Below are 26,402 nucleotides of genomic sequence, written 5' to 3'. Positions count from 1 at the left end.
TCTAGTATGAATGTTTGGTAGGAATATTGGCACACACAGTTTGAACACTGTGCTCACTTTGGCAAACTCCCACTGACTAAAAGGAATTATACTCTGCTGAGAACTGAGTGAAAACAGAATAAAGATTTTGAGATTTGGCCAATTCTGAGTATTTGTCCCTGAGGAAAACCATACAGATAGCCCCACTGTAACTGTAGACATAGTAACTCGTTGCTTTAATTTCCTGTTTTAAAAGCTAGCAAAGTTCAAGGGGAAAGACACAGAAGCCCTTTGGGTAATACAATCTTACATGTAGCTATATCCCCACCCCTGCAAGAGTTCACAACTGTAGTGAGTACGCAGTAAGTATAATAATAAAAAGAAGGCAAGAAGATGAAAGGGAAGAAAGACGGGGTTTTTGGTGTGTGTGTGTGTGTGTGTGTGCTTTTTAAGAAAGATGAAATCTTGCTGTAGAAGAGCCATCTTTGCAAAGGTCTGCTACTTGTTAAATCAGTAAGAATATCTGTCAGAGATATCCTGCTACACCATTTGGCTGATGTCAAACCTAAACAAACCAGATCAGAAAACCAGCAAGTGGCAGAACATAAATGAAACGGGAGAAGACCAGTCTAACTGTAACTCGCATGGTTTGCTTGCTGATTTTTGGGGGAGGGGGAAGGAGGGAAATAGTGGCAATCACGGCAGTCATTTGCAGTACTAATGTCCAATTCAGCCTCCTTTCATTCTCCTGATTTAGGTGGTCAGAGTAGTTTCGTAGCCGACACAGGGAAGCTGTGCTGTTTAGCAGGCTGTTTAATGGGAAACTGGCAGTCTTATTTCTTTTCTAGATTTGGTTTGTCACTAGGTCTCCATTACATGCCACTCAGCTTTGATATCTTTGGACAGGACTGATCAAAAGATGTCATTTGACCTACACAGCATGGCAGAAACTTGGAGAAGTCTCATAAAGCGACACTCTGGCTGTAAATAAAATGACATTATTATTTCCTCTCTCCTATCATGTAGAAAAGCCAATTATGGTAATGCACTGCATGTCAATGAAAATACAGCAATCTTTTTGGAGCAGCTACTGAGGGGGGCCATGTTGCTACTCTCCTTCCTGTGAAAATTTGCCCATTGGAAAATGAAGAGGAAGGAGGTGAGAGATGCCTTAAAAACTGTTCATAAAAATCCTGGATGGTTGTGGAAAGTGCAAGTCATCAAAACAAATGGAAGTGCAAAATGCATGCAAGTAAATTTCCAAATTATCAGTTAATTTAATCTTGAATGATTTATATTGCATCACTGGAATAGTCAGTACACATCCTGCATCCTTAGCTTTTGACTGACAAGTATGATGATTTATTATATTAATAAATGCTATAATGCACATTACTTTTAGAAAAGCAGTTTTTTTAAAAAAAGCATTTAGCCTTGAAATAGATCTGAAAGTTACACAGAGTGTTAAGTGCAAACATCTTTTGGCTATTAACTACTTGCGCTGAAATACCAGACATGCAAGTACTGCTCTGATTATCTTTAACAACTGTTCCTTTTTATCAGTTATTACCTATGATTTAAGAATACAGACAATGGGCACTCTCTTAACTGGAGACACAGGTATGTAACAAAACAAACAAACAAAAGCAACAGAACCAGAATTTGATCCAACTTGCATTAAAATCAAGTACACTTCATAGCATGCGATGATGTGGATAGGCAATTTTTATTTTTTAAAAATCCCCAGTTTTGCATTCACTACTGTGCTCACTGTACAAAAATGTCTTTCTTCCAGTGGAGGTTGATCAACTAGGGCTACTGGGGCTCAGCCAACTCAATGAAAATGTTAAGCAATTGGGGGGCGGGGAAACCTCTCAAATCCACAGTCTTTCCTGTCCCACACACATTTTACACGTTTATCTAAACTCAGAAGCTCTGCAAACATTTCTGCTAATCTACTGTTCTCCAGCCAATCATCTCTCTCTACCACTCAGCCAATCCTAATCCAAAAGTGCAGCTATGGCAAAGAGGTCCTTTCCATGTATCTCTGAGCAGAAAAATCATGTGACTGATCTGACAGCCAGAAAATCAGCCATACTAGGAAGGCTCCCACTCCATCTGTTGTTAGGAGGCTATCCAGCATAGCCACTATAACTGTTCAGGGAGGAGACAGGTCTGCTTTAAGTATAATCCCATGTGGCAGCCTTAGCCTTTTTCAGAATCATACACCGGTTCTGAGCTCAGAACTGTATCCCTCAAGGCCCAATCTCTTCGCAGGTAACCAGAGAATCAACAAGGAGGGTTCCCTGCTTTCAGGATGCGACAGGACAGGTTGATATGAGCCATGTGCAATTCCAAAGTATTTCCCAGAGTATTTCTACAAAAGGTTCGTGGATCTGCTTCCAACAAGTGCATTACCTAGCTTAAGTTCAGATATACTGAATGCAAAGAGATGTAGGGAAATGCTGGTGCTACTACTTATGCTTGCTGTTTTGGGAGTTTTGTCAGGGAATTTCTAAAATAAAAAGTTTGAGCTGTCTGCCTGTCTGGATATGACTCCACATTCATTCCCAAACCTGGAAGATATTCTCCCTTATCTCACACATAGAGGCTAAGTATGATTAGTCTGATGTGATGCACTCTGCGCATGAACAGAGATTATTACCTCACATTTTTTAGGACTGAGCAATGAATTGCATTTATGTTTTGCTATGCTCTGAGCCCTGGCTCAAACGAAACAATTATTTTTGTCTATAGGTTGGAACGCTTTTTCTTTTAATTTAGAGAGAAGTGTTTTGGATAATGAAAAGTTAAATTGATTTTTGAAGGGAGGAAAACTGCATGTAACTGGTAGCTAAGTTCTCCATACATTTATAAGACTTTGTGTGTTTAGTTTTTTGGGAATGGGTGTGTCTATCATGTGGTATGGCTGAATTTATAAATAGGAGATATGAAGTCTTTCTTCGCTGAAAATCATGCTTGTGCCTTCATCCATAAACAGGCTAAGAAGTGTGTGTGTGTATATGTGTGGCACTCTGCACATGTGTAATAGCACCCTTTCCAAAGTAAGTGCTATATAAGGCCTATTGTTGTAAAAACAGCAAAATTAAAAGCTACAGCCCTACCAAGTCAAAATGTTATCAGCCACAACTGATTTATTCTGTAACAGTATGTGTGAGACAAATATCACAATTGTGCCTTCATTGACAGTTGACATTTCACTTGAAATGCAGCACATGTCCCCAAACTACTCCTTTTTCATAGTAAAAACTTGTGACAGTCTTACAATTCTAAAAAAAAGTTCACTTTCAGCAGGAGAAACCCATGATGTCCTCATATGAATGCATTTTTAGTGTTTCATCCCCTCACCAGCCTCACATATTTTAATAAATAATTGTGTTCTTTCATTACTACTACCCCCATTAGTTATTTGTAATGTTTATATTTTACTATTTACCTTGCATTACTCCATTCTACAACAACTCCATGAGATAAGACTAGCCAAAAGATTCTGCCTTGCCCAAAGCTACCTAGTGAACTTCATGGCTCCATTTTTATAGAATTTGAATGTGGGCTTCCAAAGTCAATTACACCAGACTAGATCCTTAACACCAGTAATGTTCCACACTGACTGTTACTAGACTAGACCCATTGAAATCAATGGACTTAAGTCATTGTTGAATTAGATCCTTAACACCAGTAGTGTTCCACACTGACTGTTACTAGACTAGACCTATTGAAATCAATGGACTTAAGTCATTATTGAGTTACTATGATGGATATAGCTGCACTGGAGAGTTGGAGTCTACACAGTGGGGCTCCCCACCCCCTTTGAACAGCAGAGCTCTATACCTTAATCACATGCCAAGTTACTTCTGAATCTCTCTAAATTCAGGACTGACTCCAAGTTTGGAGAACCCTGCGCACAGTGTGCTCTGGTGGGCTTCTCCAACAGCAGTACCTGGAAGGATAACCTAGCAGAGAGCACCAGGGTTATAACAGTGCCAAGGAGGCTGGATCTTGCTGCCATTTATTTTTCCTACAGTGTGCCAGTATTTTGGGACATTGTGGAAATTTAAGTGATGGCTTACCTAACCACCTGAGACAGCTTGCAGCAAGGGGCTGGAAATGTTTCTAAAGGGGAGCCATGGCAAGCAGCAGAAGTGCAACTTGCTAGGATTCTAGGTGCCCAAGGTCACCAGGTGTTGACGCCAGGTGTTCAATCCAGTCCCGCTTGAATTTTGAACTGGTTTGGAGACCAGGGCTTTGGATTTGTGGAAACATACACCCTAAGCCCTGCTCGGTGTGAGGGACTATCTATGTTCGGATTCTGGCTTACATTTTTCTATATTAATCTCCAAGAGACCCACATCTGGTACATTACTGGGTTAGGTTTCATAAAAGCTACATGCTGAGAATCACTGTACAGAGCAAATTGGTTTAAGAAAACGGTACACTGCATACCTTACCCTCAAACTTATTAAGACACACTGCCGACTCCTGTCTTTTAGTTTGTGCAACGTATTCCAATTAGGAGGAATAATACCATGCAGCATTTAAAATGAAATCACAAAACCTTCCATCGTCAAATATGGAATGCCTGCAAATCTTGATATAATCTTCTCACCCAAGTATAGGGACCAAGGGAAAAGGAGTTAAACATAATGGGCGTCAATATAAGCATGCAGAATGAACTGTGTACTCTAAGTGAAAGAATATGTTGGAAACATCAATTCCCACTCTCCCTAAATGCTACGTATTCCAATTTGATCAATTTTAATTTTGTAGATCCCTGTGCCCCCCTCCATCTGATCTTTAAAAAATAAAATAAGAAATATTGGAAAAGATGAAACAGAGGGTAACCATATTTTGCACTTCAATCTGTAACCACATCCATTGGGAACACTGGTTTTATTCTATTTTTGCAGTACTACATCATACTCCCCATTCCCACCTATGACTTCTGTTACTTCCAGCACTAGGTAACTCTACAACAGCCATAGCAAGATTTCCAAAAAGACAGAAAATCTTTGGTTCATATCAGCAATTCTTTGTTCAGCCAGATACTGCATTGGTGTGCAGGTCCTGCTAACATATATGTGACATTCTACAGCAGGAAATGGCTAGACTTTGATCAGCAGATTGGATTCAATTCAATTCAATTCAGACTTAATCAGGACTCTGGGTTAGGGTTGGGGTTTTTTTTTTGGCATACTACTAATGTAAAATGAGTGTGGTGGAGCTAAACACATAGCATCAACACAATGACAGCTGCTGCGAATGGATCACTTTGCCCCTATCTTCAGGCCCATTGATACCACCAGCATTCATGATCTTTTGGCCAAACTGCTTCCTCTGTGCACACATGCACACACATACACCCCCTTTACCAACTGCATATTACAAAGTCAGCTCTAGTTTACAAAAGCTCATGCCACGATAACATACGGTATATTAAGTCTTTAAGGTGCCGCAAGACTCTGGCATTTTTGCTGCAGCAAACTGATATGTTATTTATACAAGTATTTATATACCACCAGATAGGTAGCCGTGTTGGTCTGCCATAGTCAAAATAAAAAAAATCCTTCCAGTAGCACCTTTAAGACCAACTAAGTTAGTTCTTGGTATGAGCTTTCGTGTGCAAGCACACTTCTTCAGATACACTTCTTCAGATCTGAAGAAGTGTGCTTGCACACGAAAGCTCATACCAAGAACTAACTTAGTTGGTCTTAAAGGTGCTACTGGAAGGATTTTTTTTATTTTATATACCACCAGTTCATACAACACGGCAGTGCACAACAATATAAACAATAAAATATAAAACACCATAAAAACTGTAAAAATAAAGATAATTAAAATGACTGACTTATCAAAAATGTAAACAGTTACAAAAAGGTCTTCAAGAGATGCCTGAAAATAATAACAGGGTGCCTGCTAAATCTCTGCTGGAAGAGTGTTCCACAGAATGGGACTGGTGACACTAAATGCCCAATTTCTCATTGAGGCCAGTTTGGCCTCTGTAATACATCATATATAAGGGTATATAAAAGCATAAATGGGTTGGCAACAATGGCATGCAGGATAGAGTCTTTTAAATATGGTGTCCCATCGTGTAAAGCTTCTACATAGATAAGATCTTTGGGGCAGTTCTGTATGCAACCACCATCACTTCTAATGACTGTTAAATACAACGAATGCAGAATAACAAGACCAAAGCTAACCAGCCAAAGAAACCAATTTGGTAAACTTAAATCAATGAAATCTTTTAACTTACTGCTGCAAGATTTTGTATTGGAAGATTTGTACTTCTTAAAAAAAAATCACATAGAAGAATGTGATGCATTTAGCATCATATGTACTTTGAAAAATCCTTGAATACATAACTGAATATGGCTAAGATCTGAAGGTGAATCCTTGTACAGAAGCTCTTTGGGCCTCTGATTCCTACTGTGGTTCCATGTGCTCCCTGAAAAACTGCTCACAGCAGCAGGACAACCCTCCACAGAACTATTTGACGGAAACTGACAATACAATTCTACTGCACGTCTACTCAGAAATAAGTTACATTGAATTCAGTGAGGTTCACAATTGCAGCCAAAGTGCTTTTATGGTTATTGGCATTTGGAGTTTTTTAATGACAACCTGGGAACCACATGTATCCCACCTTGGGTGCATCTTTTTTGGGGAAAGGCAGGATATACGTGGAAGGAAATAAATAAATCATCTGCGAGTGCAAGAAGGGTTTCACCACTCATTGCACTTATCTCCTCCAGCATTTATCCAACAGTAGGAATCAAGCTGGAAAGTGGTAAGACAATAGCTTACATCATGACAATAGCCCAACCCTGCTGTAAGAATTAGAATACAGGATAGTTGAAACATAATTTAAGTGGATCTTTTTCATTCTGTCCTTGCAGCATTTTCTGCCACCACTCCACCCTCAAAACTTTTACATACAACTTTCTAATTTTAGCTAAATGCTACAGCTTCTGATGGCAGAAAACATGCTTGCATTTCTATCTTTCCCTAGTCTTATTAGTGCCAATGACTAATAATGAAGATACTTGTAAATTTATCAAATTATTCTGCACCAGTGACAAGAAAGCGGCAGAGCTTCTCCATGGAGCTTCAGGTTGTACTCCATGAACTATTTGCTTGCTCTGGAGTAATTCTGGAGTAGCTAGTTCCACAGGAACAAAGATCTTTACTGTTTAAGAGTACAAAAAAAATACCACTGCTGGCTTAAATACGTAAATATCGGGAAAAGGTATCCAGACTCCATGGATGGTAGCCAACTAAGTCAGAGCAGACCCGGTCAAATTAATGAACATGCCTGAGGTTCATTTAACATCAGTAGGTCTGCTCTCAGTAAAACTTAGCTGGAAACCACCCCAAATTTTGTGCTCATTCCATATGTTTGTGTGTGCGCGCACACACACATGCATAGACAAACACTTCAGTAATTCACAACTGATGCCTTTCACCAAAACCCAGCAAGGACTCTCCATTTGAAAAGCCAAATAGGCCTCTATGTCCTGATAAAATGCTAATCCTGTATGCTTAAAATAGGATGCATATCCAAATGCTACATGAATACATGCATACTTTCACTGTGAAATAATGACTCTTGTAAATAAACAGTAAATATTTACAAGAGCAGTCTTGTAAATAAATCCATGAAAGTTATTAGCCCACAGTCTTTGTTCTGCCGTTCTCATGCTGGCTACAGAAGAAGGGAAGCTCTCTCCTTCACAACCATGATGGGAATGCAGAACCGTAGCCTATCAGTGGGGTAGTAAAAAAAAAAAAAAAATCCTTCTAGCAAGAGGACTGGTGGAAAGGGAAAGAGCTTAGGAGGTGTTCCTTCATCCAGCCCCAGGTAGCAGAGAGACCTAGCACATGGGTGGAAGAGGGAAGGAGAGATTGCTACCTCCTCTTGCCAGGCTGCGTATTTCCCTGCATGAAATCCCTTGTTATCTATGGCTGCCAAGAAAGTTGCTCAATACAAGGCTGCTGAAGAATCATCATCGTATAATAGGATCCATTATATGGCAGCCTCCAAAATCTTGTCTCAGTAATTCTTCAGGGCTTTATACTTTGTGCATGAACAAATTTCAAACTTAGTTGAATACCGCCCTTAATCAGCAAAGTTGTACTCAGAGTGGATCTACTGAAATTAAATGAATGTGTGTCTACTCTGAGTAAAACATAGCTGAATATCACCGTAACAACTATGAACTGAAACATTACCAAAAAAAAAAAAAGCCACCTCTACCCTACATGAAGAAATGTAAAGCATTAGGCAATTACAAAACAACAACAACCTCTTTTTGGAACCATTTTTAAATCAATCTTCCAAAATTTCTTTGAGTGAATTATGGAATGCAGATTCTGATAAAGCTTATACGTTCACATATTTAACACACGCACAAATACCGTTTGCCATGCTAACCAGTGACACCTTAAGGTGCAAAAAATAATAATTAAAAATGTTCTCTTTAGCCATTCTTTGAAATATAACCTACTACGTCATTTAATTTTTGAAAACCCTTAAGGTCATGTAACATGCTTTCTCTGTCATTTGTAAGTACATTAACTCAGTAGCCATATGAGAGTGAAATTATGATAATGGGCTGCTAAAATGGGTCATGCAGACACTGCATTTCATGTTAGCTTCAAATAACAGTGAGAATATAGTCCAAATCAAATATGACAGCACAAAAGCACATGGTTTACTTTACTTAGGCCTCTGCCAGAGTAAACTGAGAGGCAGTGGAGGTGAATGAAAAGATGGCAAAGGGGTGGGGGTGGGGAGATGTGTATATTAACTGTATTTCAAGAAAAAACAGTTTAGTTCTCTACCAAGTAGGATAGAACACTATCAGAAGATGCAATAATAAATTTGCCACTTCTAAACAAAAACTAATCTCTTTAATAGTTCATAGCACAATTTCTTCATCCACATAGGGAATGTCATTATTAGACTAAGCCTACTCTCCTAGAATAAGCTGTTCAATATATAGTAAAGGGGGGGGGGGACATATTTGAAGTATGCACAATTGTCTATATGGGTTTGTGTATATACAAACAGAAAGTTAAATGCACTTGGCTACGGTAAATATAAATACATATATTCAAATGTTTCAATTCGAAAAGAACTAAGCAGCTTCTAAAATGCTTTATTTTCAGTAATGTGCAAAAGTAAAAAAAAGCACTAAAGGTTTAAATGCGATAAATGGAACCATTTATTCTTCACATTGCTTTATGGTAAATCTCACACATTTTTAGCAATAAAGGTTCTTGATACTAAATCAACAGAACTTTAATGTGGGTTTTCAGGATTTCACGTCTGCAAAAGTCCCCAAACCAAGTTTTTTGAGAGGGGAGAGGTAGAAGACGGCAAACAATGACCCATGTACAGTTTGACAGACAGTTTGAAATAATGTAGTCATCCTTCTCCATGTCAGAACTCTTAGTCCAGTAAAGAACAGATAAGGGTCAGAGCACAAGATACAGGAATGCAAACTGCTTATTAGAGACAGGAATGGGTACTGAGGATTTTAAAGTTCTGACTTCTCCAAGACCCACTATTTTTTTCTCTCATGGAGCCTTCCCATAATCTAAATCATGTTTCTAAACACCAGAGAGATCCACGCACTATGCAGCAGCAACACTGTAACATTAACCAGTGTCCTAGACTACGTGAAGGCATAATTGATAGTACAGTGGTACCTTGGGTTAAGTACTTAATTCGTTCCGGAGGTCTGTTCTTAACCTGAAACTGTTCTTAACCCGAAGCACCACTTTAGCTAATGGGGCCTGCTGCTGCTGCACCACCGGAGCACAATTTCTGTTCTCATCCTGAAGCAAAGTTCTTAACCTGAAGCACTATTTCTGGGTTAGCGGAGTCTGTAACCTGAAGCGTATGTAACCCGAAGTACCACTGTACTGTACAGTCTGGATACTTTCAGAAAAATACAGAACTCACTGTTTAAGAAAGGATCCCCCAAAGCCCATAGAAGCAGGCAGACCCCACACTAGATAATGTTCCTGTGAAAAGCTGCTAGAATGCTCCCTGTGGCTAGGTGCTATGGCATCATCTCTTGGAGGGAAGCGTTTTACAAAAGGAAAGGAACACTGGCCACATGGCAAAATGAGACAGTACAGAAGAGACAACTGTTTGGATAATTAGTTTAACAAATGAGACATGCAACACCTAACAGAAATGGGGTTCTATACAACCAGCCATGCTTTCCACCAGGATGCTATAAACCGTATGAGGTTGAATTGGGATGTTCCATTCCCTGTTCTCAGTTTTGTATTTCTTTTCCTGCTGCCACTCAACATTTCTTGGCTACTGTGCATGCTCAGTCCTTACTGTGCAGTATTTGGGAAGGGGGTGCCCCTTAGGTGTGCATATGACTTTTCTGTACTTTTGCAATCCTTGGACTTTCTCCAAGCATAGTGTAACATCACTTCTTCTTTAGGGCTCAGTTTCTGTTGGCATTCATCACTATTAGAGGGGGTGGGGAGAGAAACATGCCAGCAGCATCTTAAAATATACACATATGTATATTTATGTATATGTATGTATGTATTCCAGACAATTTTTTTGCAGGTGAGGCAGTTTGATTGCCTCCGTTGTCTCTCTGGTGTTGTGTGTGTTTCATAAAGGCTGCCAAAAGCCACTTTCTAAGAGCTTGATAGGCAATGTCTACACACACACACACAGAGTCATATGCTAGATAAAAGGAACCTCATGAGAAGAGAAGACTCCCTGGAAAAGACCCTGATGTTGGGAAAGATGGAGGGCACAAGGAGAAGGGGACGACAGAGGACGAGATGGTTGGACAGTGTTCTCGAAACTACTAACATGAGTTTGACCAAACTGCGGGAGGCAGTGGAAGACAGGAGTGCCTGGTGTGCTCTGGTCCATGGGGTCACGAAGAGTCAGACACAACTAAACAACAGCAAGATAAAAGGCATATAGGCCACAGTCAAGGCTGCTTACAGGATGTATCCTCTGCTTCTAGACTTTTCAAACCCCTCAGCTTGAATGAAAGTGAGATTTAACAGGACCCAACTATGCTGGGTTGGAACCACATACGTTAGGATAATAGTAATGCAACTGAAATTTATAGCAAGTAATCAATATGGAGTCCCCAAATAACTTTTGTGTGGTCTACAGGCTCTTATTACAATCCACAGAATCACATTTTAAAAAATAAAATAAAAATAAATGCAAACCTCTAGCTATTATTATGAAAACACATTCGGGAAATGAAACTGCAGAAATACTAAAGGATCACTAACAAGAAGGCAAATTAGGAAGAAAAAAAACTTACCTTCATTGTGATTTCCAACTGCCCTAATTTTTAAAACTACCATTTGCTTCATTGCATGTTTCATTGAAAATTCCTAGTGAAATAAAAGCTGTATGCATTTCAGGAGACTTTGTTCAAAATTTTCCAGGAAATTGTGCCTCAAGTTCATATATCACAATGCAAATTTGTCCAGTTTGAAAGAAAGCAATTCAGAATGACAGTAGTAGAATAAGCTCAATGTGTTCACAAGCTGTAGCGTGGCATCCCCTAAGTTCTTGATAACGACATGCAAATTACATTAATAATGCAGAACTAAAATATATGCATTAGCTTTGGCCCTCAGGCTTGCGGGATATTTCTTCTTGGCCCTCAGGACCAAACACTTTGCCCCATTCTTAATTTTAGTAGATTATTAGAGAATGTTAGGCCAATATCAATAGTGTAGTAAGAAATCTGAGTTTCTTCACTCTGTCATCTATTCTCCTATAGCTTGATTATTCTTATTTTTAAAATTATAACTTTGTAGCATTAGGAATTTAGGGAAGGGTCATTTTGTTTTCCTCGATGCCACAAAAATGGCACATCAAGATTTGACAAAGCAGCATAGGAGGGAGGAGGCAGTCTTGATTTTTCCCTTTATGCTGTATTAGAATGAAATGTTGGTATCTGAATATCATGACTAACAAAGAGAGACCTACTCAGAGATTTAATTGGATGGGCGGAGATAATAAATGTACCGCATAGGGTACGGTTATTGTTGCCACTAGTATTACAGCAAAAATGTATAATTTCTTTAACAGATAGATATAAATTCAGTGTTGGTTGTACTTTATGAGTTAGTACAAGGCATTATGAATGCAAACACGGTTAACAATACAAAAGAATATATTGGCTACAATTAATAATAATCTTGCCATAATGAAATACCATACACATGGACAAACACAGAGGTTGGAGGAAGGAAAAATAAAGTTTTTTCCCTACCCGCTTTTCAGTTGGTATAAATTCATGATATGGGGTACTGTGTTGTTAGTTTCAGAATTGCTTTTTTAAATGTAATTACCTTTGAATGCTTCTATTTCAAAATGCATGTTGCTCTCATAAATAGTAAGGGAAATGTTCCTCTTATATAAATAAAACTACAGTTACGTAATTGTAAGCCACCATGAGCTACCCTTAAAATACTCTAGGTTCAAATAAAATAAAATAGACCATGTATGTAAGTATCGCTCTTCTAACATTAATGAAAGCAATGCACAGCTTTTTGTTGAAAGAAGTGCAAGTGCACATTACCTGAAAGACCTCTTTCCCCTGTATAATCCTGTAAGATCACTTAGATCATCTAAGGACATTTTGCTCATGCCACCACAACCTGTAAGGAATATCATACGCCAGTGACCTGAAAACAGGCAATTTAAGGTTTTGTTAGTAGGGTAAAAAGCTATAAACAACTTGGGATCATGATACCTAAGAGATTGCCTTTTCCTTACTGCCCCTTCTGATTGTACAACATGTTCCAGATTCATCTAACCGGTGCTCTCTCTGTGAATCTTTCTGACTTCTCAAGAGTTGGACAGACTTCAATCAATTTGTGTTTTTAACACTGGCTCAAAATACTCAAAGGGGGATGCTGATATCATTTACGGTTGTCCACTGATGTTTGTGTATTTTGCTGGACTTGTTTTGTTGTATTTTTCATTTCCATATATTTTTGTTTAGTTTATACCACTCTAAGAGTTTTCTGAATAAGCAGCATTTAATTTAAAAAAAACAAAAAACCAATTCAACTAATGCATTATGCATTATACCCAGGGTCACATTTGCACTAGGGCATTCATGCCTGCCCCTTCCTCTCCACTGTGCACACATGCTTACCCATGATGTAACATCAGAGAGGTGGGGAACAATCAGGAAAGGCCTGGGAGTGTGAGCCTCATGCAAATTGCCTCTGCCCTATTTTCTCGCAATCCCTCTACCACTGCAATCCTCTATCTCACATCCCAGACCCTCACGAGAGGCTTTTTGTGGGCTCGGCAGACTGCAGTGGGGAGAAAAAGAAGGGGAATTCCTCTTGCATCAGCCCTGTACTGAATACAACCCTCTAAACCTAATTTAACACTTCATGTTTGATATCTTCCTGCGGACCAGTTTTTTGTGTTTGTTTGTTTTGTTTTAAGATTGCAAGATTAAAAACTACATACACTTTCAGTGCAGTCCTATGTGTGTCTACTCAGAAGTAAGCACCACTCTGTTCAATTTGGCTTTCCCCCAGGTGAGTATAGAACCGAAACCTCAATGTTTCAACATTTCAGAATTCCCTACAGAAACAAGATGAATCTGCTCAGGAGTATCATGCTATCAATAATTCTTGAAAAAGCAATGTGACCTTTTCTGAGGCCAGGTGTAGTGCAGTGGTAAAGAATGTGAGATGTGAAATTCCTCATTCATCTCTCACCTCAGTTGGCCTTAAGCAAATCATTTTCTCTCAGTCTCAGCTCCCTATCTGCATTATGGAAATAGCACTCTGCTTCCTTACAGAGTTTTATAAATGAATGAGATAATGCATGTGAATCATTTTAGAACGCTAAGCAAGTGCCATATAAATTCTGTTTCTTTATATATTCTGCAGTTTTAAAAGCACTACGTTTTGCTAATGTGTTATGAGGCAAAATATTTTGTAATATGCTGCACATTATCATGAAACAATGGCGATATTATACATTTCACCTTGGCAGATGGAGAGTTAAAAATGGGTTGTGTCCAACACTTCTGTTCTGCTCACACAACGGAGGTCCACTTGCCCAATGGAATTCCCTACCTCCTCATCTTACTTGAAATCTTCCTCAAAATCTCAAAATCTGCTCCAAAGGTGGGGCAAGCATCTGGGGTGGCATGAAGGAAGGGGAAGCAGAACTCTGCTTATACAGTATTGAATACAACCCAGTGTATTTTGGTTCAACAATAAATGTGTTTTATTATTTTAAAGATGGTCATATTGATAGACTTCTGTCTGGAAAAACCTCTGTAAAGCACTAAACCTATAAAAGGATTTCTCCTGTTTCCCAATACAGTCTCTAGAATAGATAAAATTATTTCGTGGAACCAATCGCACTGAATTCAATGTAAATGCTCCTACTGACATCAGTTAGTTAGGTTTTCACTCCTAGTTGTCATCGAAATGCAGCCCATTTATATGAGGTTAGCTAATTAATGAACTCCTAGTAGATGATTAATTTGACAGCATTTTTTAATTTTCACCTTAAAACCATGACAATTATGTACATTAATTAGGGATGCAACTATAGTTTGGTATCATGCAGTCTTGATACTATAAACAGATCACATCAATTCTTTCATAAATAGACAATAATGTTTAATTACCTGGAAATTAACAAAAGACTAACAGTGCATCCTTATTCTACAAATATGTAAATAATATATTATTTTATACTGGACAAAAATAGTTTCTCAGAAATCGTGGAGACCAGTGCAGCATAGCCTATACTGATTTGTAACTATTTTACAAAACAAAAAATATTAAATAAACCCAGCCCCGTAGTTAATTAGCGTCAATTAAATGAAACCCATATACAACACCATACTATGTAGATGAACTTTAAATGTACAAAGTTGCATGCAGAAAATAATAATAAATCCAGTTTATGGCATCATAAAAAATATTCTGCCTTCACACTTGCCGTGATGCCTCTCTACATTGATCAGTGATTTATTTGCAAAATTCTAAGAGTGGGAAGCCATACAGAGGTAGTGAAACTGCAGACTGAGGTAAATAGTATGGCATAATATATTTAGCTACACTAATTCAAAGCAGAGGGGAAAGCATAAAAGGAAGAGGAAAATACACTCCCCTTACATCACCATTTAAGGGCTAGAAGCAAATAATTCAGACGGATAAGATTTCCCTAGCTTCCCCTCTACCCTATCCTTTACACATAAATCCACTGATAACAGAAATACAAGTTAATAAACATTTAACATGGTTTGTTTTCAGTCACAGTTGAATGAATTAGGTTTCAATTCTTCAACTGAAATTCGCTGCCATTGATTCATGATTTTGTGTTTTATATTTTTGATCAAGTACTTTCTTGTAGGTTTTCAAAGCACTCTCCTTGTTACTTTCCGTGAAGGCTTTACCAATTTGCAGAGTTTAAAGCACAATGATCTTCACTGGAGTTGTGTGCGTTGTGTTTGTAAGGACTGTGAAGCACAACTGGAGAAATATTAGCAAATCCCTGTTCTGTTAAGTTAAAGGAATTGGTTCTAGTCTCCACGGTCATAAAAATTATATCTGTTTGGTTATGTTTAACAGGAACTTGGGGGAAAGAATGAAGCGTGATTCTTCTCCACTGTTACACAGACTGGAAAGACAAAGCTATACCATTCCACAGCATCTTAGCTTCTTCCTTCCCCATTATCTCTCTCCATCAATGGATGGATGCTATGTTTTACTGTTTGAGTTCAAAACCCAATTCAGGATATTTTGATACTTAACTTCCTTTCCAACCCATCGAAAGTTTTGCATCCCTCCAGATAATACAAACACCACTGTGTTTCTCAAAGTTTCTGGCTATGTAGCAGCTGTTTATTATTATAAACAATAATAGCAGCAACAAGTGGTCAGAAAGGAGAACTATCAACATCAATCCAAAACAGGGCCCAGCAATAGGCAGCCAAAAACAACAGAAAAGTATTTTTCTATCTAAACCCGCTAAATTTATCTGACAAAAAAAAAAATCTGGAAGAAACTATACTTTATGATCTGTGAAGACAGAGAAGCAGCATTCTGAAATTAAGGCTACCCATTAAATTCAAAAAAGCTATAATGTTCTGAAATAAAGAGGCTGACACAGTTTACATATCACATCAAACTATGGTTAAGGAATCTTAATTATGGTTTCTCATGAGATCAGAACTGACAACTATGACTTGCAAGTCAGTAGCAAACTTGAATCAGTAACCAAGGTTTGTAGTGCATTTGCAAACCATAATGGCAAATGTTTGGTTTGCAGCTAAAGCAGGAATAAAATCTATAATTTCCATGCATGAAGAATCATGAGATCATGATTACATGATCATGATAACAAACCATGGTTTAGCATTATGTATGGATGCAGCTTATCTTTATCTCTGCTTCTTACGGGCGGTTTCTTTCATGCTAGTCCTACAAATTAATACACAGTGGAAAGCACTCCCAATCAAATCCCCAGGATAACATTTTTCATGTAATCAATGCTATTCTTACTAGCTGGGCTAGATCCCTCCATCCCCTTACAGAGATCATCAGTTCCAGCTGCCATGTAAGGTAAGGCCATCTCCTGGCAGGGCAGGGGACAGGAGTGGCAAGAAGTCAGCAGATTTTAGCTAGGTGCCCAAAGGCCCCACCTTGTAAACAACTTTCAGGTGATCCAGAAGGCTGGATCACCAGGCTATTTCTCAGAGGCATGAGAACAGCAGTCAGTTACCACTGAAGCTGGTCATTGTAAGCAACTTGAAACATTAAGAATTTGGAGACAGAGCCTGCTTTCCCTCCCACTCCCATTTTCCTTTTCTGCCATGCCTTTTTTTAATTGTGAGCCTGAGGACAGGGGCTGTGTTATTCCTATTCATTTCTAAGCCACAATGGGGGCTCTTCCAGATGAGGATAGAAATGCTTTGAATGAATGAGTAAATGAATGAAATACTGTGCTGTACAACAGGTTTAAAGAGAACTACAACACTGTGATGTATCACAAATAATGCTAGGGCAAACCATGGCTTAGTGTGAATGCATGAGTACACAGAGTCCCATAGGAGACATTTCAGCTGCTTTGCTTCTCCTCTGGTCCTGGTGCTGCTGTGCTGCAGTAAGCTAAACTATGCTTGGCTTAGTGTGTAATTGACTCTGGGTTTATGGTTTGTCTCCTTCAGACAAACCACAAGCTATAAACTAAGAATAAACTTTGATTAACGGTTTAAAATGTGTATGGGTTTGGACAACACACTAAGCCAAACCATGGCTGTGGTCACAGCGGCAGGACTTGAGAAAGAAAGCTCAGCTAAGGTTTTCACAATACGTGACTTAACAAACCATTGCTTGCAATCAGCCAGAAAATCAGAATCAGTTTGAAGTGGTTTTGAAAACAATGGTTTGTGCTATAATTTGGCATGATATCTAAATTAATGGACTTCCTGCTATAAATTAGATACTTTTTATCTCTTATGTGTAGACACTTTTTATCTCTTATCATATGCCACAACTATGACACTGGCAAATATCAGCATTCCAGGTACTGTACCTCATTGTGTAATTACAGTAGCACATGTCTACGTAAAAACCAGTCCTAGCTGCTTTCTGCTACTAATACTGTTTGCATATTCCTCAGCTGCAACTTAGCATTGTGTTTGTGACACTGCACAATCAAAAACTCACTTCTAATGCAGTTTTTTGGGTGACATAAGGATTTGCTGCTTTGGAGGTGTACAATATGCCAATGCCACTTTGAAGCTTCTTATAGTTTACAATCTCTAAGAATTTTCACAAACATTCTTCCTTTCATCTGCTGCTCTTTCTGCACCATTCTTAATAAGAGTGTTTCTACTTTCTCCTTCACTATGTGATCCTAGCTAACGGGAATTAAGAGATAGAGCAAGACTTTAAACAGGAGCTAGAAAAACAAATGTTCCCTGCTTGAAAGATCTACCCTCAATGCAGTTAAGCCCAGAACAATCAGAGATGGATTTGACTTATAATGGGCCTTGAACTATATCCCTCCTACTACCCAGTCTGATCATTGGTCATAGAATTATAGAATCATAGAATTGGAAGGGGCCACAATGCTAATCAAGGCCAAACCCCATGCAATGCAGGAATCCTTTTTCTCTGCGTGGGGCTTGAACCCATGATCCTAAGATTAAGAGTCTCATGTTCTACCAACTACCAGCCCCAGCAGGAACTTATGCTCCAAGCTATGAAGAAGCCTTGCAAAACCTTTCCTGTGTGCTAATGAGCTGCCCCAAGTGCCTTAAGCCATCACTCTTCCCCATCATAAGGCCTATTTTGCTCAAGGAAGTCAGGGGAAACTTGCAGAAAAATTAGGGTGCTTCACTCACTTGGGCTTTTCAAGCATTCCTGTTACATGTTCATTGGAAACCATGACATTTTACCAACATTCAACAAAAACCCTCAGAGTCCAAATGGTTTTAGGTAAGAGAAATAGGACTTGCACACCACAACCACAGATCACATGGTTAAATATGCTAATGTCACTCATGTGGTGAGCAAACAAAGCTGACCTGGTCTCACTCTGAAGTCCCACACCATTTGGGTCAGAATGCGCACTGGAATGTATATTCAAGCACACATTCCACTAACTGTAATATCATGAGGATATGCAGAATCTGCGCTCCTATGCATCTACAACAATGCTTTCTATTTCGCCATGCTGCAGCAGTTTCATTGTGACTTCCCAGCAAAACAGGGAATATTTGGTCCAGTCGCTGAAACAACAGGGATGCATCTATCCACACACACACACACACACACTTCAAAAAAAATGGGGCTACTTTTTGAGAGGCATTAACACCTTCATTCCACTCAGCTCTATTTATAGTCCTAATTAGGGGAAGTGAAGACTGTTTTTCATGTGTAAATAGTTTTATTTATTTCCTTTGTCTATATTTCTGGGTTGGAGGTATCGATGTTCTATAGCTGTGCATGATGTCTTCACATTTTTATTCATTGCTATAATGATAAAATTATCATGTATTGCCAATTTATCCCAGTATTTTGTTATCACACTTTGTCTTCACTAGAGGCTATAAGAACATAGAAGTATTTAAATGGCAAGCTCCTATAAATATTTTATTTCCCAGTTAAGTAATGATAAATGGTTTTGTTGGGCTAATATTTAAAATACAGAGGTATCTTCAAATAGCTTTCAGGGTGTAATAAGTTAAAGTTTGAATCTAACACTTGGCAATGTTTCCGTTTAGAACAAAAACATAGTTGGCATTATGTACACTTAAAGGAAACTAGAAACATGCCTTCAGGCATCCTCAAATGTCTTGATAGTTGATGCTACAACATACAGATGACTAAGAAAGAGCACAGTCCTAAAGTTGGAATAAATTCCCCTTTGTCTAGCTGATACATTTTTGAGCAGGACTTTAGCACACCATTATTCTGAATGTTTTTTTGGCTCAAGGCAAAAAATATTGACAAAGTTCCACCTCCAAGACAGTTATTGTCTCTGTATATTTGAGAGCAGCCTTCACAAGTTCACCTGCCAGTACTAAATCCTTGGCTTGGGAGAGGAAAATAAAAAATTTGTTAGCATTCCAAGCTGTTTTACTGGAGCAGCATCTATAGCAGCAAATCAAATTGTTCTTTCAATTAAACCAGTTCAGTGCTTTCAGAGAAGAGCTGGCCTTCCCTCATTCCAAAAGAAACAACAGTTTATGCCCAGTATGAAGCTTTTACTAGTACCAAGAGCGAAGGGCTTTGGCTTTCTTATTTCTGTGGTCGCTAATATATAACTCAGCGTAAAAGAAGAACACCCCAGAATATCTAGATAGAACCAGAAATGTTTCTTAGGTATCACAAGTGTTAACCGACCAAAGTTTTCAAATATATGGTTATTTTATATGGCTAAATATCAGCCTATCAAAGGGTTAAGGCCAATATGATGCCATTCATAACCAGCAAGTAACCAACACCTACCAAAATGGAAAATGAATGGTGGGTAAGTATGGGCCATTGCTGGGAAATATATGGCCCATGACTATAAGCTTGAAGCAATGTGAGACCATGTATCAACACCTTTCATAGTGGGGCTGATATGTTGCCCGTCCCCAGCTAATATTATTACTTATGCCCTGCAATAGCTGCACTACTGCAAGTGCCCACCTCAATATTGTCCTCCCTCTTGCTTATCCACATGGTTGGCCCATTAAAGGCTACCATGGTTGCCAGATATGCATGCTCATGAATTTAGCCAATGCTGGCACTGTGATATGGAGCAATTCAGCACTTTGGGGGACCCAAGAAGGACAGTCTGTCAAGAGGCTTCTGAAATCTGCAGCTGTGCCAGGATGAGGTTGGAAGATGCAGGATATAATGAAGGAAAGAGAAAGATATTATTTTGGTGAGAGAAGAAAATACCGTTTTAGCAGAAGCATACTTATTTCAGTGATGAGGAGGAAAGGGAGTGGAAGTAAGACATTAAAATAATCAACAGGAAAAGAAAACAAACTGGGCTATATAAAAAGACTCTAACAGAAATGAAATGAAAAGCACAGAGGTACTGGTGAGGACTTATGAATTTTGCTGCAAAGAATAGGGCAGCTGGAGGGTGATGAGACAGTGAAAGATTATAACCATATTCAGGGAACTAGTTTAGGTTTGTGCATGGTCAGTGAGACTGTTGACCTCCGTTTCCTCACACTCAATAGCCCCAGTGGTCATGCAAGAATAGTGATGCAGTTCCCTGTATTCTTACCTGTAACACTAGAATTGCATGTCTGATGAAAAGTCAAGACAAATATTTCCCAGAGTAGCAAAACAGTGGGGAGAGGAGATTACAAAGTCTCCCTTGCCATGTTCATTTTGAAAGCTGAAGTGGTATCTAAAGATGTGTGAGTAATGTGTTTATCATTCTCAAGATAGCTTGTCCATAATTTTTGTGCGAAATGTTTACACATCTCCATTCTTGTGGCGTTTGTCATTACAAATACAGGCTAACCCTTGCTTCTTTCCTTTTCCCACTGTTGCACCCCCCACCAACTTGCACTTCATTGATATTCTCCCACCCAAAATGCTTCTCTTCACTGATTATATGCCCGATTTCAATTTGAGCAATAGTCCTTTGGATAACAGAGCCTTGTTAAAACATCCATTAAAAGTCTGTACCAGTCATTTAATGGCGGGAAAAATATTCTAATAGAGTTCCACTGGAGTTCCTTCATTAACTTTTAACATAGTTCTTTCTTACATTATGAAGGTGATAATCTAGGAACATTATACAGGGATATATTACAAATTTCAGACCAGTTTACCATTCTCCATGGGGTAATAGTTAGGTCAGAGTTTTTTCAAGGCATTATTCCCCCTATTCATTTGTATCACTTTCTCCAAGTATCATTTCAACTATAATTCATCACCTATTGTTTCATTGTAATTTTGAATCCTCTACATACTGCATATAGGTCTAAGGCAGCTTTGTATTTAACCACTCACCTGGTAGTCATAGACATAAAGGTCAAGGAATTATATACAGGCAAGTGAGCAGGCTGGCAGAGGAGAGATGGGCTGCTCTATCCCTCCCTTGCATCCAGCACAGAAACCAAGCATAGGATGGAAGACACAAACACCCCTGTACTAGAAATGTAGCAGATTTCCTCCTCGGCCAGCCCTCAACAGACTAGTAAAATTAAAAATTAAAAATATGTGAGCTAGTAACTTTCCTAAACTCATTTATAAGGCTCATTTCAATAGTACAGAATACAATACATCAATTCAGCTGTACAAGATCACTTATCTACCATTTGCAAGATCCCAAAATAGTAGTGCTATATTTTACTTGTGGTGTACAGTATCTCATGTTCCATTAAGTGAAAAAAATAAATTCATTTGGGTAAATTCTTGCCAAATCTGTTTACACAGATTACCTCTCTTTGACTCCAATCTTCCTCTATATGTATATAACAACTAGAGGTCCAGAATGGGAATGTACATCCCCACCCGTATCATAAAGACATTACTAGCCATTTCAAGTGCTATATTTTTTAGGCTATGTCTAAAGAGCTATTGGGGAAGGAGTACAGCTCAGTGGTAGTGCATCTGCCTTGTATGTTGAAAGTCCCAGGTTCAATCCCTGGCATTTCCAAAGCTAGGGAAAACTCCTATCTGAAATCCTGGAAAAGCCACTAGCAGTCAGTGTAAACAGTACTGAGCTAGTTTAGCCATTGATCTAACTCTGTCTTACAAAACCTGGGCAAATATCAGAAGGCGAATGGACAACCATAATGCTGCACATGAAGACCTACTTCCATATGCAAATCTGTCTTGCTGGCACATTTATGTTCTATGCAATCATCTTCATTTCATATATAGTACAGGAAATCCAGTCACTGAAATTTCATGTTGCAACTGATTGTTGCAATGGAGGCAGGGATTACAATGGAATTTCTAACAGAGATTACAGTGGGATTCCTAGATATTAACACATACAGCAGAACAGAAATTTACTCCAATCCTATTCACCATATCTTCGTGTCTGGTTGTGCTGTAAAGGAAAACAGTACTCTCATACATACTGTATGTCTATCAGACCTGGACAAAGATGCTTTCCTAGGCACAACTACAGTGAATCAACAATAACTGTAACAGCAAAAGGATTAAAAATCCACTGTATTCTGCCACCTTCTACTCTGATTAATACTACTCATATATGTGTGTGTACCCACACAAATGTTCCAATTTAACTGAGAGCTCAGCATCCATACAGGGTGACCCTAAAAACACATTTATAGGCCTATCCTAGTATTAATTCCTTTGTTTCATTAAGTTTGTCCATCACTAGAGGATAAAGGGACATGAAAGTTCAAACTTACTTTATGATTACACCAATACAGCACCAACAAACAAAACAAATACGCTTATAAAGCCTATTATCTACTTATGCTCAGAAGTGATTTGAGGATGGGCTAGTATCAACATACTGGAGACCAGAATGCGATGAACATGCCTTTACAAAGCAAATATTTGCTAAGGATGAACTTGAAACATCTTTTAGGAGAATAGTTATAACATTCTGGCAGTCAAACTGAATTAAACCCAAACTGAATCAAACCTTCCTTTTCCTTTATTGTGTAAGATCTTTGTGAGGCCCTTCAAATGCTATTGTACTCCAACTGCCACCGGTCCTAGCCGGCGTGGCTAATGATATCATGGATGATAGCTGAAGTCCAACAACATTTGGAGGGCCACAGGTTTCTTATCTCTGGTATAAGAAAATAAGAACTGCCATACAGCATCCAACCAAGATCCATCCAGTTTAGGGCATACACACATTTGCCTTTTGCCCTGTTTTTTCCAAGCAGAAGTCCGCACTTTAACGCTCCATGTCCGAGGGTGGGTTTTTTTCTGCCCCGGCTCTCTTATTTCCCCCCACAAGGCAGATGGTGTTTGTTAGCCCTGTGGGGCAGAGGGTGCTGTTCTACAACACTGGGGAGCAAGTTACAGCAACATATAAAGCAGAAATGTTTTCACTCACCAGTATCACTACAGCACAAACTTTCATGGTCCGTTAGTAAGGTATCTCTACCACTGGACTGGAGTGTTATCAACAGACACATGGAAATCTGGCCACTCCACGGCTGCTGGCTTCTTTTTCAGTTGGTGCCATTCCAATTCACATTTGCTGCTGCTTCTTCTTCTTCTTTTTTGGCGATCACTTATAGCCGAAGAAGATTGTCTTCCATAAACATGGTTTTAACAATGAGTCTGTAAGTGACTGTGGAGGCCAAGCCTGGATCCACACATCCTTCCACAGTGGGGACATTGGTTTCCGGGCGGGGGTTGATCATGGTGTGGATTTGCCAAGCGTGCCTTCCTCCTAGCACATTTCTCCCTTGCGTCCTGAGTTCGAGTGTCTTCAAAGCCCTTAACACCTTTGGTAAAAGATGTTCTCCAACTGGAGCACTCGCAGGCCAATGTTTCCCAGTTGTCAGTGTTTATACTACACTTTTTAAGATTTGCCTTGAGACAGCCTTTAAACCTCTTTTGTTGACCACCAGCATGACGCTTTCCATTTTTAAGTTCGGAATAGAGTAGTTGCTTTGGAAGACAATCATCAGGCCTCCGCACAACATGACCAGTCCAACGAAGTTGATGTTGAAGAATCATTGCTTCAACACTGGTAATCTTTGCTTCTTCCATTTTTCTTCCATTTGCTTTGCTTTTCAACAACTCTCAAAATCTCTCTTCATCTCTGACTCTTCCAGATGAGCAAACCCAAACTCCCAGTGTCATTTCCCCCCTCTTTTTCCTGCAGCTGCTGTGTTCTTTCCTCATGTATCCTCTGCATCTCCATCATTTCTTGATGTCACTCTTGATGCTACCACACCAAAGTCAAGATTTTGTCCAGGACAGCTGTGCTCCAACCATAAAGACTGAGACACACGCTCATTTCTCTGTGCTTGATCTCATGTTTCTTCTTTAATAATTAAGTTTGGCATCATTCATTTGCAATGCACCAGATGCAATTTTCTTCATTCTATCCCCAACCCCTCAAAGGGGTCCTAAATCCAACCAAAGATCTTTTGCACTGATTTGATGCTCTGTCAGGTACCTCTTATAACTAATTATGTTCAGACTAATTAGGTTCTGCAATGTTCAGCTTTTAGATGTCACAGGCTGCCAATGAAATGTCATCAACCTGCTCATCTTGAGGGCGTTTGATCTCTATATTACATAGGGCCTTAAGACTTCTGTCTGAAAAAAACATTTCCTGAGCTGTATCACAGAGTTATTTCTCTGCCACCAGACCTCTATGAAATATTCTTCATCCAGAATAGGAGTCAGTTTGGAGAGTGAACCTAGGCCAGGCCTATGACTCTCACTATCTGCATCCAGCATCTTTCTAAACATCACCACCCTCCAGACATCTCATAGAGGAGGCATGCAAGAAAGGGCCTCACATGATGATTGCAGGGTTTGGGTCGGTTCATATGGGAAGAGGTAGACCATGAGATATTGTGGTCCTGAGCTGTTTAAGGCTTCACAGGTCAAAAACAGCAGTTTGATTTGGGCCCGAGGTAAAAATGAAGTCAAGTAATAAAAATGAAAGCAATTTAGAAAATTAACCATGAAATATTGTCCAGTTTATTTATTCTGGTTACACACTAATATAGTTTGCTAATCTTGCATTGAAAGTTACTAACCATATACTTACCTCTAGATTAGAACCATGATAGGCACTAATTCCCCTGGAAAAAATATTTCTAAACCTGCCTTGTAGACAAAATATGGTCACCTTTTGGGAGGGTGTGTGTGGTATTTTGCTTCAAGGCTTTTGAACAATTCAAGTTACTTCAAATTTGAAACCCACGAATGGGTGTTAACTCTGGAACTGTCCCTTTCCTTGTGTTGCTAATTATTAAAGGCACACGGTACAGGAAATGAATAATTACGTTTCGTAGCAATCATACCAGTTAGCTAGGCACATATTCACCTAGAAACCATACTTCTTTTGTTCTGTCTAGCAAGATGCTGAGCAGATACACACATCTGTCAATCAGACATGAAAGTGTGTTGGCACTAGATTAGATATTTAGTGCAGGTCTGTGCTGAGTTGAGACACTTTCAGTGTGTATCCAAGCAAAACGTGCAACTTCATGTTCATCTGCTACAAAAAATGACTTTGGAAAGAAATCCGACCCATTTTGCATAGTTCTGGAGTACTGTCTTTGTTCGCGACTCAGATTTAGTCACAAAACTATAGTAGTGAGAAATCTAAAAATGCAAAATGAAGTAAATTGTGCATCATGTAAGTTTTCCATTATCACATAAGGAACAATTAACGCAGGAAAGTTAACATCAATAGGGTGATATCTAAGTAAACATCCACCCTTCCGTATTTATACCTAAAAACTGGAACTCCTCATGCACACCCTAAATTCTGTGGAAAAAAGTGACTAACCATTATTATTATTATTCGTCCAGTGATTTCACAAAGTGTGGGATATTCTCAGGTTCAAGAAGCTTATGTACCAAATTAAAGCTATCGTGGGCAGAGCTGCAGCAAAGGCCTTTCTGCTTATTTGGGGTCTAATTAGTATGACAGGAGCCTTGCTAGATCAGCAGCAAACTCCCAGAAATATAAAATGATACATGCACATTAAAGCCTTGCAAGTTCTGCCTCGCGACATGGCTCTATAGTTCACATTCAGAGGTGTTCCGTGTATCATGCCTTATTTGTCACTTCTCTAGCACTCGCTTTCTTTGCAAGTATGACTGTAACTTTCATTGCTCTAGATCTTGTGTTCTGCTCATTTTACGTATACACTCTAATTATTTTGCTTTTGATACTGTTCACGTTT

General features: G+C 39.0%; 1 protein-coding gene across 7 annotated transcripts in view; it reads right to left on the bottom strand.

The window, feature by feature from the left end:
* TSHZ1 (teashirt zinc finger homeobox 1) overlaps positions 1 to 26,402 on the bottom strand; it is an 80,307-nt gene that overhangs the window by 17,045 nt on the left and 36,860 nt on the right. Inside the window, exon 1 of one of the 7 annotated variants that reach the window (XM_081014139.1) lies at positions 23,576 to 23,618. The exons of the other annotated variants lie outside the window; for them this stretch is intronic. The gene's annotated coding sequence lies outside the window, so the exon portion shown is untranslated. Of the gene's footprint in view, positions 1 to 23,575; positions 23,619 to 26,402 lie in introns of those variants that run through there. 7 annotated transcript variants of the gene reach the window in all.

Source organism: Podarcis pityusensis, assembly GCF_964106645.2.
Source record: "Podarcis pityusensis genome assembly, chromosome: 7".
Taxonomy (NCBI): domain Eukaryota; kingdom Metazoa; phylum Chordata; class Lepidosauria; order Squamata; family Lacertidae; genus Podarcis; species Podarcis pityusensis.
This window is presented reverse-complemented; position numbering and strand designations above follow the sequence as displayed.